Source organism: Petaurus breviceps, unplaced genomic scaffold (assembly GCF_028583685.1).
Source record: "Petaurus breviceps papuanus isolate PSGF00001 unplaced genomic scaffold, PetGlider_PUasm1.0 118, whole genome shotgun sequence".
In the NCBI taxonomy this organism is placed as follows: Eukaryota; Metazoa; Chordata; class Mammalia; order Diprotodontia; family Petauridae; genus Petaurus; species Petaurus breviceps.
In genome coordinates this window covers 22,982,523-22,998,028 of record NW_027185616.1, presented here as the reverse complement: position 1 = coordinate 22,998,028, position 15,506 = coordinate 22,982,523, and positions in this window count along the sequence as shown.

Sequence of the window (15,506 nt, the reverse complement as noted above, 5' to 3'; positions counted from 1 at the left end):
TCTTTCCTATAAATTTCCCATAATGACAAGATGCCTTAAATGAATTTTCTGGAAACGATGTTCCCCCCACTAATTATATATTAGGATCTTCATCCAATAGAATATAAGTTTCTTGGAGACAGGTCCTGTTTTGTAATCTTTGCACCTATAGAAGTGCCTAGTTTCACCCCCCCCCCCCAATGTCCCATCTCTTTTTCCCATCAGTACTTAGAACTCTTGGTGCTGAAATTCCTCTTACCAATGCTAATTGAAACCTACAATTACAATTTACGATTTACAGTCTTAAGACAGTTGCTTGGGGGAAATGAGAGGACAACTGACTTGCTCTGGGTCATATAGCTAATAAGTGTTATAGGTTTAATTTAAAATTTAAACTCAGTTCTTTATAACTTGGGGATCAGCACTCTCTAAGTCCCTTTTCTCCCTGCTCCCAAGATTTGCAAATTCTGCATGTGGAAAATGTGTTGGTTGAATTGAATAGAATTCAGTGCAGAAAATGCTTAAACACTGTCAGGCCAATTACATTATCTGATATCATCCCTGTTCATCCAGATTGAGAGACTGATGTTGAAATAATCCATGCAAGAGGTTAAGGCCTTGAGTGAGCTTCACGTTAAAAACACATAGATGTATATATGTATGTATAGATGTATATGTATGTATGTACATGTATGCATGTCTGCATGCATACTTACATGTGTGTGTGTATTTGTGGAGAGGAGGGACATAAGGGACAAGCCATTTCACAAGTATTTGACTCTACAGATCAGTGCTTTTGTCTTGTTCATTTATGTGTGGATAAAAAATGAATGATGATGTCCTTTCCTTTGTGATGTCTTTCTGCAGGAGGTATTATTACCGAGATGATGATGTAGCATTCTTTTTGGCCATCAGGAAGCTAAAGAAATTGATTTATTGTTCTTTGAGTTTCAGACTAGAGAGAGAGAAACCAGAGTGGCATAATATCAGTTCTTAGACATTTTAGAAGAAAAAAAAAACGTTTGCAAAACATTGTGACGAAGGACTAAAATGATGCCTTTTTTCCAACATAAAAATCTCTTCCTATCTTTGTAGCATTGGAGTAAAACACAGCTTAGATCAACTGGTTTTAATCTAATGGAATTAGGTTTCTCAAGTAAATAAGCCCCTAAATATATGCATTCCTTTCAACCCCTTTTGACCAAATTAGCATTATGAAAATAAATGTTCTAGGCCTTCATGAACCATTTGCTTCTATGCTGTGCAGTGTAATTCCCACAGGATTGAAAGGCTGAAGTGTTAAGTATTATGCTTACACAGTAATGAGATCAAACCCACTGGCATTTTAAAGACAGCTAAATTTTTATAAGCTCAGAGGTTGAGACTATATATTGTTTTGCTAGGATTTACAAAAATTATTATCCTTTAATTCAACATTTATTGCCACATCATGAAATTCAAAGAGTTTGCTGAATTCAGAAAGGTCTGGTTCATATTTTATTGAAGGGGGGCACTTGTGATACATCCTTTCTTACTGTTGGTAAAACATTCAGGCTTTCTTGGGAAACAGGAAGAAATTTTAAACACTTCAGTTATCCTTGTATAACCCATATTTATTTCAACAGGTTCTCTGTTCACATCCTCCTCCCCATATATTCTTTGTAATAGAACATGTTTAATGAAAATCTCTGATTTTTGAATTGTGATACCTATAAATGAAATTGGTTTCCTATGTCTGGGAAGGAATATAGTTACAATCTCTTTTGTAGGAGTTGGATTTGGGCTCTGTGGTATGTTATTTTCCTTATGTGTTTGCTTATCTGTTTGTTTTATTATAGTTTGGTTGCTTTTTTAAAGACGGAAAGCTAATGTGTCATATAATTTTCAATTCAAGTTAATAAATGTAGGAGAGGGGCGGCCAGGTAGCACAGCAAGTAAGAGCACCGGCTCCAGTGTTGAGAAAAACCTGGAGATCGAATCCCGGGCTCAGACACTTAGCACCCACCCAGAAACACCTGGCCGTGTAACCTTGAGCAAGTTACTTAACCCCAATTGCTTAGGGGCGGCCAGGTGGCTCAGCGAGTAAGAGCACCGGCTCCAGTGTCGGGATGACCTGGATCGAATCTGGGCTCAGATACTCAGCACCACACCCAGAAATAATAACTGGCCGTGTAATCTTGAGCAAGTTACTTAACCCCGATTGCTTAAAAAAAATAAATAAATAAATGTAGGAGAACAATTTCCTGATTCTGTTGAGAGAGATGACTTCTAGTTGATTTATGTAAGTTGATGTCCTCCTATAATGAAAACAGATATCTTAGTCATGTTACTGCCATCTGAAAAGTGAGACATCAGCTTTTAGAAGGGCAATATGGTCTGGGTATTACCTGCTTACTCAATTAAAGGAAGATATTCAGGATTTCCTTCTCTCTTGAATTAAATCATGTGATATTTTCAGGTTTTCTCTTCCTCCATATCAGATTTCTTGAATATAAACGTCAGTTAAAATGTGGGTTATAGCACTGAAAAAATCCTGATTTTGTTGTGATGCATTGAGCTAGACTCCCTACTAAGGTCCAAAAATTAATGAATACATTGAGTCTTCTTTTTTTGTAATAAGTTGGCATTGCCACTCATCTGCCGGAGTTTCTGAATAAGAGAGATGGTGAAATGCTTATTGATTTAAACCTTTAGTTGAAATTAATAATAGAGACAGTGATTGAACATTACCTAATCTCCTTGGGTATCTAATATTCTAATACTCCAAAGTAACTAAAAAATATGAGTACTCCCTCCAGTGATGCAGACCCATCCATATTTGCCCATTCTATATTACTCTTGTCCATGTCCTCCTAAAAGTTCAAGGGGTTGTGCCCAGTATGCTGAGTGCTTTCCTGTATTGTTCTTACTTTCACAGGAGTATCACTGGCTTTAATATCACTTTGATACTTTTTTTTCCAGAGAAATTTTATAACATAATCTATCATGCCAAGGCATGGAATCCCAATTTAATGAAAGCTTAAAACTTCCCTTAAATAGCTTCCCCCCAAAATTTTTTTTTGAAAATAAAAATTCATTTTTAGTACCTTGGAATCACTGCTTCAGGCAAATTACCAGGGAAATAAAATAGATTAATTACCTTGACTTCATACCAAAAACAGTTCTGAAGGAAGAGTCAGGTTTGTACAATAGGCATGCAATATAGGATGAGTATGGAATAGTTAATAGATACCCTTGCCTTCAGTTAGAAAACGTTCTTTGAAATAAAATGATTTTTGTAAGTCTTTTATTCTTGGTAAATTATCATCTTGGATCTTCCTATTCACTCAGTAATTGATTATTTAAATAAAAAAGTTCATTCCAATTAAAAGTAATATAAATAATGATACCCTAAAGAAAACTCAATAGTCATCTGTAATTATATTGCTGCATTACAGGATATATTCTATTTTTAACAATGATCTAACATGTCAATTGAGGTCAATAATGAAGACAATAAATATTATTTAATACCTACTTCATATAATTAAAATATGTATTTAGTTGACCATTCAACAAAAACTTAATAGGGTTAGAGTCTAGGTACCCTAGAGGACTGACTGGTCCCATATCCTCAAATGGAACTAATCTTGAAAGAAACTTCCTCTCTAGTAAGGAAAAGGCAAAATGCAAGGTCAAAGGAACCAGCCAAATCATTACGTTATTAAATAGCCTCGGAACTCACAGAAGTGAGATGGACTATTGAGTTGTCTGTTTGCTTTTTTAAAAATTTTCTTAAATCCTTAGGGAATGTTACTCTGAAGGTTTTTAGTATATCATATAGAATTTGCTGGGGTTTTTTTTATACCTAGCCTTTCCAATATAATACTTATTGAAGCTGCATTTCCTTTTTTTGTTCGTTTGTTTTTCTGTTTTTTTTTTTGTTTTGACTTATGATATGTTCTACTTTTTAGTTTTGAAAATCAAGCACCACATGTATAATGCAGTCTACCTGATGTTTCAACTTTTCAGTGTGAATGTGAGGATACATTTTTGATATTGTAGAGCATATTTTCCTGTACTTTTCAGTTGTGTAGGATTGCCATGCCCCTGTTAGAATATATCTTATCTGATGAAAATTTTGGTGAGTCAAAGGAAGTGAAAACTGTCAATCTGAATAATTTTTATACTAGCACTGTGATCAATATCATTCTTTAATTTAATGTAAAACATCATCTGTTGGCATAGGCATTGTCACTGGAAACCACTTGACCAGAAAGGAGATGTAAACTCTATAGCAGGAGAGGTGGATTGAGAGAGGAGAAATGGGCTCTTAAATAAAGGTGAAAGTAAGTGAGGTAAGTTAGCACTCAGCACCACCTGGTCCACTTTTATGTCATAGGTGTTGGCAAGACCACAGGGTCAAAAGGGACCTTTTAATGGAATGGCACAGTATCAAAGAAAAGCCTGAGTCACAAGGTATGGGCTTGGATTTTTGACTAGATTTTTCAATCACAGAGTCTAGCTTTAAAAAGAAGAGGAGTTTAGAGGCCAGTATGCAGGAGGAATAAAGTTCCTTTCTGGCTTCATGGAACTTCCATCCCAACTCTCAGACTTTCCTTAAAACCACCCATTGAAATCCATAATCCAGTCTCCTTCACATTATTTGTTTTCTCATCTCATCACAGTGTATCATGTCTTATGAAAGAAAATATAAAATTTTTCAGATTAGTAGAAAATGAATTTGTAATGGTCTATTTCCAATTTGTTTTTCACAGTTGCTCAGTAATACTATTGTTTGTACATGATTCCTCTCATTCTCTCCGAAATCCCAATTTCACCTTCCTTATCCACACTGTCACTGTGTGACCTTACTGCATATGTTTTCTAAAGTTTGAGGCTATTTGACATGAGCTTCACTGTCACTTGTCATTTTGACCATCATCTTTCATCTTGATCAACTTTGTTCTGACACCTGCATCTCTTCTCTCTCTCTCTCTAGTGCCTTCATTTTCTCCCTCAAAATTGGTTATTTTGTTTTGACCTTAAAGTTTAATGTCATCTTCTGGTTCTTAATATAATATAATAATAGGAAAAGCATGCCTTTCTTGGGACTGACCAGTTTTCTAGGTTCCATTCTATTTGTCCTATTAATTTCACCGCTAACTTTCTTGGATAAACATTTTATATCTGCTGTTTCTATTTCGTTACCAATTCTTTCTACCTAACCCCCTTTATTTTATTTTCTGGTGCTACTCTATTGAAAATTCAGTTATTTGATATAATATATTAACATTTTCCTGAATTGTTGACTAATATTGATTTATTTCTTCTGGCATATCTTCTTCCTCCCATATCCCTCCCAAGTATAGGCATCCTTAAAGGATCTATGCTTGGTTTTCTTCTCTCTTAAATCTTGTCTCGTGTGCGTGCATGTACGTGTGCATGTGTGTGTGTGTGTGTGTGTGTGTGTGTGTTGCCGTGATAGATCTCTTTGGTCATCTGCTAAAGTCAATGGACTCCTCATAATTCTTAAACATATTATATAAAGTCACAGGATTACAAAGAAAATCAATCATATTGAAATAGTTATCAAAGTATTTCTAAGTTACTGTACCCCAGGTTAGGAAGCCCTGATCCTCTCTCATTTAGTGATTACATTCATTCTACTGATTTCAGCTAGTTTCTCTGCATTAATATTTTTCATATTCATATTTGAGATCCCTGACACCCCTCCCAAACTCCATCCTCACATTTCCAATGTCAACGGGATGTTTCTGAATCGATATCCTGAAGCAGCCTGAAAGCTGACACACTTAAAATTACATATTTAATTTAAAATTAAATGTTTTTCACTTGACCCTTCCTTCCCATAAAAACCCCACAAGTCCTTACTTCTCCACTGGAACCTTACTTACATCATTTCTTTTTATTCTTTAAGACAAGGCGGACATATGAGTAATATGATATTTTATGGTTGTGGCTTATTTCTGAAGTAATCACATGCATATTGTTGCCTCATGGCTTGAAATATTATTCTTTGTAAAGAGTAGATTGGATTAGAGATGATTATTATGACCTGGCCCATCATGGAACAGAGACCGTAGAATACGGAATGATCTTATTTTTAGCTATTTGTGCTGCAAAGCAAAATCCAGATCCTATCAATTATTAGATAACAAAATTCATTGTCCTTTGGGAAGTGGTAGCTCAGAAATGATAGGAACAGTGCTGTTGAACACTACTGCCCATTGAAGGAAATAATTTCAAGAAATAAAGTGGTTGTCGAAAGCAATAAGTTAAAAATAAATTAAAATGTGATTCCTAGTCGGCTGTCCAGTAGCAGTCACAACATTGTAACCTTCCCCTCTTTTTGGATGGCTTCTGGTGCAACTATCTACCTTAATTAAAAAACAGAAATAGTTTTCTTCTTCCTCTTCCCTCCCCCCTTTACCCTTCACTTTCCCTCTCTCAGAATGTGTCCTTCAGCAAATAAAAGTTTATTTATTTATTTTTTTTTGCGTACAATCCTTATTGAAGTTATACGAAAAGCATCCCCCAAAGCGAAAAAATACATTCTATACAGGAGCATGGTTCTTGGCGAGGGGATTCTCCCAGTGTTTTGTGGGGCGGCAGCTCTGGCCTCCATATTTTCCGTGACCTCTTTTTGAGTGGTGGCACCGCCCCAAATAACAGGTGATTGACGTCCCATGGATTGCATAGAGTTTATCCAGAAGTTGAGATGTTCCCTAAAGTAAAGTACTTGGAATACTTGGCATCTTCATTTGGTAATTGACAAACATTGAAGACTTAAAAGGAAATGACCAGTGCTTTACATAGGTGCCCATAGCACCCTTTTTATTCTCCACATGTATCATTTTCTCTTCTTCATGTGCTGCAGCGCTTCAACAAAAACACCAGTCACAAACTCTCCTTGACCTGGGAAGGCAAATAGAAACATCAGCATCTCTGTATTCAAAGGAATTCCAACACTGTGATGTTTTAGGGGGGGTTCTTCCCACACAAAAACTATTGTAATTTCATGATGTGTTATAATGGAACTGTCTCAAAGAATTCAGAGTCACACCACCTCTACTCCGAGTGTAGACATCTACTGAGATTGACACCTCTCATGAAGCGGGCTAAGTTTCCAAGAGGAACCAGCAACTTCAGAGGAAGCAAAATGAATTTTTTTAGGTTAAAGATGCAATTACATACCAGGAATCATGAATATTAAAAAGACACGAGGTGCTTGTTAAGGGATTAGGTAATGAGGGGGGCCCTTGTATGGTTCTGTGGTTAAACAATGTGGTCATGATGCCCTCCAATTGAGTAGCTATTTTGGTCCTGTCTGATCAAGATAGATAATTAGGTATTGGGGTAGATATGATTTTGATTGAATACAAGAACACACTTGTTTCTGTGGGAATGGGTCTAGTGGAAGTGGCTAGGTAGAGAGGAAGTAACTGGGTCCCATCACATGGACACACCTGCTATTTCTGTGGGAACTAAGAGTTCAGGGACATACCTGCTCTTCCAGTGAGCAGTGAGGCAGATAAAAAGAAGTTAGGACATTGGCGGGGGGTGTTAAGTAGGTACAGTGAACCTGTTGTTCAGAGTGGCCAGGCCTATAATGAAGTCAAAATATTGGGGCTGGGGGCAACTTTAGCCCAAGTCAACAAGCATTGATTAAGAACTTACTATGTGCTAGGTTGAACTATGCTGAGAGATGAAGATACAAACATAAGCAAAAAAAAGATAGTACTTACCTCCAAGGAAATTATATTGTAATGGAAGAAGATAAAAAATAAAATGGACCCGATCACTGCATTGGGAATTGGGGAGGAAATATTCGTGGGTAGGAAAATTTAGAAAGTTGGGGCAGAGTCAAGATGGCGGAGTAGAAGCACGACTTTCCCTCGGCTCTGGCTTCCACCTTCCCCAATGCATGTAAAAAGGGGATTCTAAACAAACTTTGGAGCTGCAGAACCCACAAAATGACACAGAGAAGCTAACCTCCAGCTGAAGACAGCCCGGCAGGCCAGCAGCAAGTGGCCAGCACAGAGCTCGGGGAGCCAAGCCCAGTCACTCGCAAGCTGAGGCTTTAGCCCCAGGGTGGGCCTGACCAGTGCCACCCAGAGGGACTCCAGATCACCAGCAACTGTGGCCATTTCCAGATTCATCAACACATAGACACAAAGGACAAAGTGAGAAGTCAGTGCGGTCTGGACTTTGGGACCCAGTAGGTGGGAGTGCATGGCTTTTGCCCCCAGGGCGAGAAGCTGCTGAGCCGCTGGCACAGCCAGCCGGTGCCATGTGTTGGCTTCAGCTCCTGGCCTGAAGAGTGGAGGGGGACCAAGCACCAGTCTGAGGGGTAATCACTCTTGCTTTAACCTGCTTGGATCTGGATTGAAGTCTAAAGTGAAGGTCCTGGGGTGTGTGTCCAGCTTGCCAGAGCATGTGGAGACTTCAGAGAGGGCACCCATTTAATACCTCTGGCTACTGAGAAAACCCCAGCCTTTGGTATGAAGCTCACTGTCTGGTGGCAGAGTCTACTGTGGCAAAAAGTCAAGGGGTCAAGTGACTGAGGGGTGACATGACCAGGCAAAGGAAACAAAGCAGACAGAAAATTCCAACATTAGACTCCTATTTTGGGGACAAAAAGGAGCAAAACATGGAAGAGGAGGAAGACAGTGAAATCAGAACTCCTGCACCAAAACCTTCAAAGGAAAATATGAGCTGGTTACAGACTATAGAGGACCTTAGGAAGCAGATAAGAGAAGTGGAGGAAAAATTGGGAAGAGAAATGAGAATGATGCAAGAAAATTATGAAATGAGAGTCAGCAGCCTGACTGAGGAAAATCATACCTTACAAAGTAAACTAACTCAAAAGGCAAAAGCGTCTCAAAAAGGCAATGAGGAGAAGAATGCCTTAAAAAGCAGAATTTGCCAGATGGAAAAAGAATCTCAAAAGCTCAATGAGGAAAATCATTGCTTCAGAATTAGATTGGAGCAAATGGAAGCTAATGACTTTATGAGAAATCAAGATGCTGTTAAACAGATCCAAACAAATGAAAGAATAGAAGGCAATGTGAAATATCTCATGGGAAAAACCACTGACCTGGAAAATAGATCCAGGAGAGAGCATTTAAAAATTACTAGACTACCTGAAAGCCATGATCAAAGTAAGAACCTAGAAATCATCCTCCAGGAAGTTCTCAAAGAAAAATGCCCTGATGTTTTAGAACCAGAGGGGAAAATAGAATTTGAAAGAATCCGCTGATCACCTCCTGAAAAAGATCCCAAAAAGAAAACTCCTAGGAATATTATAGCCAGGCTCCAGAATTACCAGATCAAGGAGAGAATATTATGAGCAGCCTGCAAGAAACAATTTGAATATTGTGGGAACAAAATCAGGATAACCCAGGATCTGGCAGCTTCTACACTGAGGGATTGAAGGGTCTGGAATATGATATTCTGGAGGTCAAAGGAGCTGGGATTAAAACCAAGAGTCACCTACCCAGCAAAACTGAGTATCATGTTTCAGGGGAAAATATGGTCATTCAGTGGAATAGAGGACTTTCAAGCATTCTTAATGAAAAAACCAGAGTTGAATAGAAAACTTGACATCCAGATAAAAGAAGCAAGAGAAGCATGAGAAGGTAAACAGGGAAAAGAAACCATAAACCACTGATCAAAGTTGAACTACTAACATTCCTACATGGAAAAACAATAATTTAACTGACGAAACTTTTCTCAGTATGAAAATAGTTGAAGGGAACACACACACACACACACACGTATGTCTATATCAGAGGGCATGCGGGTGTATGAATACATGTGTGAATGTGTGTATATATGTTTACAGGTATACATAGATAGAGGGCACAGGACCAATTTAATAGGAAGGGATGATACTTAAAAGGTGAAATTAAGAGGTGAGAGAGGAATATAATGAGAGGAGATGGGGAGAGACAGAATGGGGTAAACTATCTCATAAAGAAGAGGCAAGGGAAAAGGGTTCCAATGGAGGGGAAGAATAGGAAGGCAAAAGGGAATGGGTCAGGTCAGCCTTATTCTCACTGAATTTGTCTTGGGGGAGGGAATGAAATACACACTAAGTAGGGTATCTCACCCTCCAGGAGAGTAGAAGGAGGGGGATGAGAGGGAGGATGGTGGAAGGGAGGGCAGGCTGGGGGGTGGGGAGGGAAGTTGGAAGCACCCACTTTTGAATAGGGACAGATCAAGGTGGAGAGTGGAACAGGTGGGTGGTGGGATAGGAGGGAGGGAAATATAATCAGTCTTTTACAATATATCTTCTATGTTAATGTTTTGCATTAGCTACACATGTACAATCTATACTGAATTGCTTATCTTCCCAGTAAGGGTGGGTGGCAGGGGAGGAGGGGAGTGAATCTGGAATTCAAAGTTTTAAAATCAAATATTTAAAATTATATATACATATATACCATTGTTAATACTATCTTACATATAATTGGGAAAGAAGATATACAGGCACTGGGGCATGGAGATCCACCATGCTCTACTGGAAAAGTCTAAAGGATTATGAGAGAGGATATGGGAGGGAGCGGATTGGAGGAGGGGTTATCCTGTGGGACTGCTATTTTGGGGAGGTGGGTAGGGGAAAAACAGGGAGAAAATTTGTAACTCAAAGTCTGGAGGAAATTAATGATGTAAATTAGAAGTTAATAAAGTATTTGAAAAATGAAAAAAAATTAGAAAGTCAGAAGGGGATGCAGCACAGGAATGAAAAATGACCTTGCTTGGGTTCTTGCCTAAAATGAAGGTTGTGAGGGGAGCTCCAGAGCGGTGGAGCAGTGTTGGAGGACAGCAGTAAGGGCAGAGGCACATTGTGCTGTAAGGAGGAGGCTGCAGGCACGGAGCGAACTTTCAGGGTGAGAAGGCAGGTGGCTGGGGATGCTAGCACAGTCTGCATGGTGGAACAGAGCAGGGGTTATTCAGTTGTTTCAATCATGTCCCACTCTTTGAGATTCCATTTGGGGTATTCTTGGCAGAGATATGGAGTGATTTGCCATTTCCTTCTCCAGTTCATTTTATAGATGAGGAAACTGCGTTAAGTGACTTGGCCAGGGTCACACAGCTAGTTAGGTTCATAAGCCAGATTTGAACATAGGAAGATGACTCCAGACCCAGCACTGATATTTCCTGTGCCACTTAGCTGAAGTGTAATCTGTCCTCTACCTCTAGGGATCCATCATGGTTTTATTATCATTTCATTTTTAATTTATTATATATTTTTATTTTATTATTATCATTTATTTTCATAGTTTAGTTTATATCTTTTTCTTCATCAGTCAAATTTTACATATTTTCACAGTGATCCCCACCCCCAACTGCTGTATAGCATGGTAGTTTCTTTTTTTTTTTTTTTTAAGCAATCAGGGTTAAGTAACTTGCTCAAGGTCACACGGCCAGTTATTTCTGGGTGTGGTGCTGAGTGTCTGAGCCCAGGATTCGATCTCCAGGTCATCCCAACTCTGGGGCTGGTGCTCTTACTCACTGAGCCACCTGGCCACCCCTAAGCAATTAGGGTTAAGTAACTTGCTCAAGGTTACATGGCCAGGTGTTTCTGGGTGGGTGCTAAGTGTGTGAGCCCAGGATTCGATCTCCAGGTCGTCCTGACACTGGAGCCGGTGCTCTTACTCACTGTGCTACCTGGCCGCCCAGCATGGTGGTTTCTTGCCAATTCTTGTGTCACAGACATCAGTATCCTTCTAGTGCTGCTCAGAATTCTTTATAAAAGTGTCATTGAGGTACTGTGTATTCTTGTGTGCCCAAGTCTATCACTTGTGGACCTCAGGCCCACAGAGAGAATTAAAAATGACTTGAGATTAGTGATGCATTTTGCAGTTTTTCAAATCAATACTAAAATAAATATTATTTAAGGTCTTCAAGCAGAAACTTTGAAATTTCCAATGAACTTGAGGAAAAAAGGAACTTTTAATATTTAATTGATATGAGATAAAGTAGATAATTGAAGAGTTTACTCTCATGGTTCACCCTCTTATATCCATCTTTGATTGAAATACATTTCTGTCTGCTAGTATAAATCTAAATATAGGGGACCCTAAATGCCTTTTTAATGAGGCCTGCCTAGGATTTTTATAATATTCCATAGAATCAATTATTTTAACCAACTTGAAATCTTGGCCACCAGAGGAAAACAAAATTTTAATTCGTTCCTTTCTTTAATTTAGTTTTCCTTTTCACTTGACACACTACATATTTAAAATAGACAGTAACCTGGTGTTCCTTTTGTGTGAAAATTAGTCTTATTTGCATCCCATCTGCTATTCATCTTAACCTTTTTTAAGGAAAATGATAAAAATTGAAAGGGGCCTTATGTTACCTAGACTATTTTCATTGTGAGTACTTTGGTAAAGGTATTTTCAACTTGGCGATACAAAATTTCAATTCCATTCTTTGAGACTTCTCTAAACTAAGCAGCTTGGTGGCATGGAGGATAGAGTGCCTGGCAACAAGGCTCATCTTTCAGAGTTCAAGTACAGCCTCAGACACTTGATACTTGTGGGACCCTGGGCAAGTCACTTAATCCTGTTTCCCTCTGTTTCCTCATTTGTAAAATGACCTGGAGAAGGAAATGGCAATGACTCCAGTATCTTACAGTTTTGGTTTTTTTTTGCCAAGAAAACCCCAAATGGGATCATGAAGAGTCAAAAATGACTGAAATGACTCAACCACAACAACCTTAAATCTGTTCCATTTGAAATGTTGTTTTGTCACTGCTGTAGTCAATTTCCATGCATTTGTGTTCTTGCATGCATAGTTAATTGGGGTATTCTATCATAAAAGAAACAGTCTGTTTGCATGCTTTGCTTTTCAAATTAGTGTCTCATCACCTCTGTTTAAGCTTCACATTTTTCTTTGAGCAGAACCCTGTTAATCCTAACTTTTTAAAAAAAATGTATCTTCTCTAGAGAGCATTACAAAATTAAAGCATTATTTAAAAATAGAACTGTTCAACCTTATGCTATTTCTTGTTAGTAATTATTGAAGACATTTATATAGTGTTTTAATGTTTGCAAAACACTTGACTTTTATTATCTCATTTGAGCCTGATAACTTCTAGGAATATTAAGGGCATTAAAGTTCCTTTGCTGAGGAATCAATAACAGCTGACATAACACCTTATAATGCTTTAACATTTACAGATCATTTGCATGAATTACCATATTCAAGCCTAAAATGATCACAGTGGGGTAGGTATACAGATGTAGAAACTGAGGTGTAGAGATTAAATGACCTGTTCACAGTTAATAAGTTTCAGAATCAGAATGTGAATCCAGTGTCTCCCAGTGTAGTCCACTATGCAATATTCAGTCTACAATTACATGATAATCAAGAGCAAAATAATTATATTTCATAAGTATTGAATATGACAAAGTAATATGCTGTGTATAAAGTAGACATTGAATTCCTTTTCAATAAATGACAAAATAACACATAATATTGTTCCATAATTACTTCGATATGAGTGTGTACAGACACATATGCATATACAGTACTTATACATATATGAACAGACAAACCTTACATACACGTGTTTATAAATATATGCATGTAAACATACATACTTATAGAAATGCATATATGTCTAACTTCCAGAAAACCTGGAATAAGTATCTAAATTATTTTTCTTGATAGGTCTCTTCCTCATTTTTTTCCCCTTCAGGTATCACCCTTGTCTAGAACCTTGTTATGTCATACGTAGACTTTTTCTGTCAGTATCATTCCCCTCCTTCCTGTCCCCTGTCAGGCTAATTGATCCTGTAGGTCATTGCCACAGTACTCTTCACAAAACATATTTTTGTGCAGGACTTCTGCTGAAAAATCTTTATTGGATTCTCTTTTCCTACAGATGGAATATAAGCTCCTTGAAAGTAGAAATTGTTTCATTCTTTATATTTGTGTCAGTGGCCCCAGACCAGTGTTTGGCTCATAACACATGCTAAACAAATTCTTGTTGATTGATTGGTTTTTTACTTAATGAAGTCCAATTTAGTCATCATGATCACAGTAGAGCTAGAAGGGATGTAAATGATAAATTCAATTGATGTCTTCATTTTGTGGATGAGGAAACAAAAGCTGATGATTTCCTGAGATCTTATAGTAATTAACAGGAGTTTGATTAAAACTCAGATACTTTGGCTCTAAATCTGGGGGACTTTTCAAAGCCCTCTGGTCTCTAACTTTCCAGCTCTTGTCATCTCCCTTTATAGATCCACTTCACCAAAAAAGTTTACTTTTTATTCCTGAAACACACATTTTTAAAAAAATTTCTGAATCAGGCCATTCTTTCTGGGAAGGTTTTCCTTATTTTTTTTCCTTGTTTCTATTTATCTACTACTTTTCCATCTCTTAGGGTCCAATTCAAGTTTCATGTTCTTCATAAAAACCTCCTTGGCCACTCCATGTAAATTGATTTCATTTTCCTTTAAACATCCTGATATACTTCCTCTCTGAGACACTTAGCATACTATTATGTATCACTATTGATTTCTTTAGATTAACTTAATTAGTTATGAAATGTATCCTAACTGAATTGTAAACTCTTTTAGGATAAAGTGTATGTTTTATTCTATTGCATTTTTATTCCTAAAGATCTGTACATAGCAGGATTTCAAATATACGATGATGTTAATCCCTTTTCTTATAAATACAGTAAGCTTCCCATCAGCAGTGCTGAGAACAATGGAATATTTTGGCTAATTAAATATCATAGTTTATAAATTGTCTGGATTATCTTTATTCCCACATCCAGTCTCCTGGTATAAGGCCCTATTAACACCCATCTATAGTAATAACGTTTTAAAAGTTCTACTTCTGTTCAACCTATTCTTCATAGTATGGCCAAAAACTAAGATCCTGTTATATCACTTCTCTTTTGAAAACCCTGCCCCATTCCCCAAGTAAACTTGATAAACTTTACCATGCAATTCAATGTATTTCACAACATGATACTTCCCTCTCTTTATTTGAAGCTATGGTCAAACTGTTTTCCTCTACACATCCCCTATTCCATCCAAAGTAGACTTCTCACTTGTCCCTATAAAGACAGCACTGTCCGTTCAATTACATTATTAGGTAGGCCTCTGAATTCTTCTTTCCCTGGAATTTTTCCTGATAAATTCTACCTATCCCTTAAAGACCGAATTATGCCACTGTCTCCCAGAAACACTACTTGATTCCACAATGATATTTAAAAGGTTTAAAAATTTTTAATGCAATCTTTCATTTTTCTTTCTTTCCATCCCCCTTCCATTGAACAAAAAAAGAAAAATAAAAACTATCATAAAAAGATGCATAATCAAGCAAACAAATTCCCTCAGTATGTGAAGTATGTTTCATGCTCTATTCTGAGTCTTTCACTTCTCTGACAGGAAGTAGATACCATGCTTCATCTAACATACTCTGGTATCATGTTTTGTTACTGCATCGATCAGAATTCCTAAGTCTTTCAGTGTTGTTGTTTATAATGTTTTCAT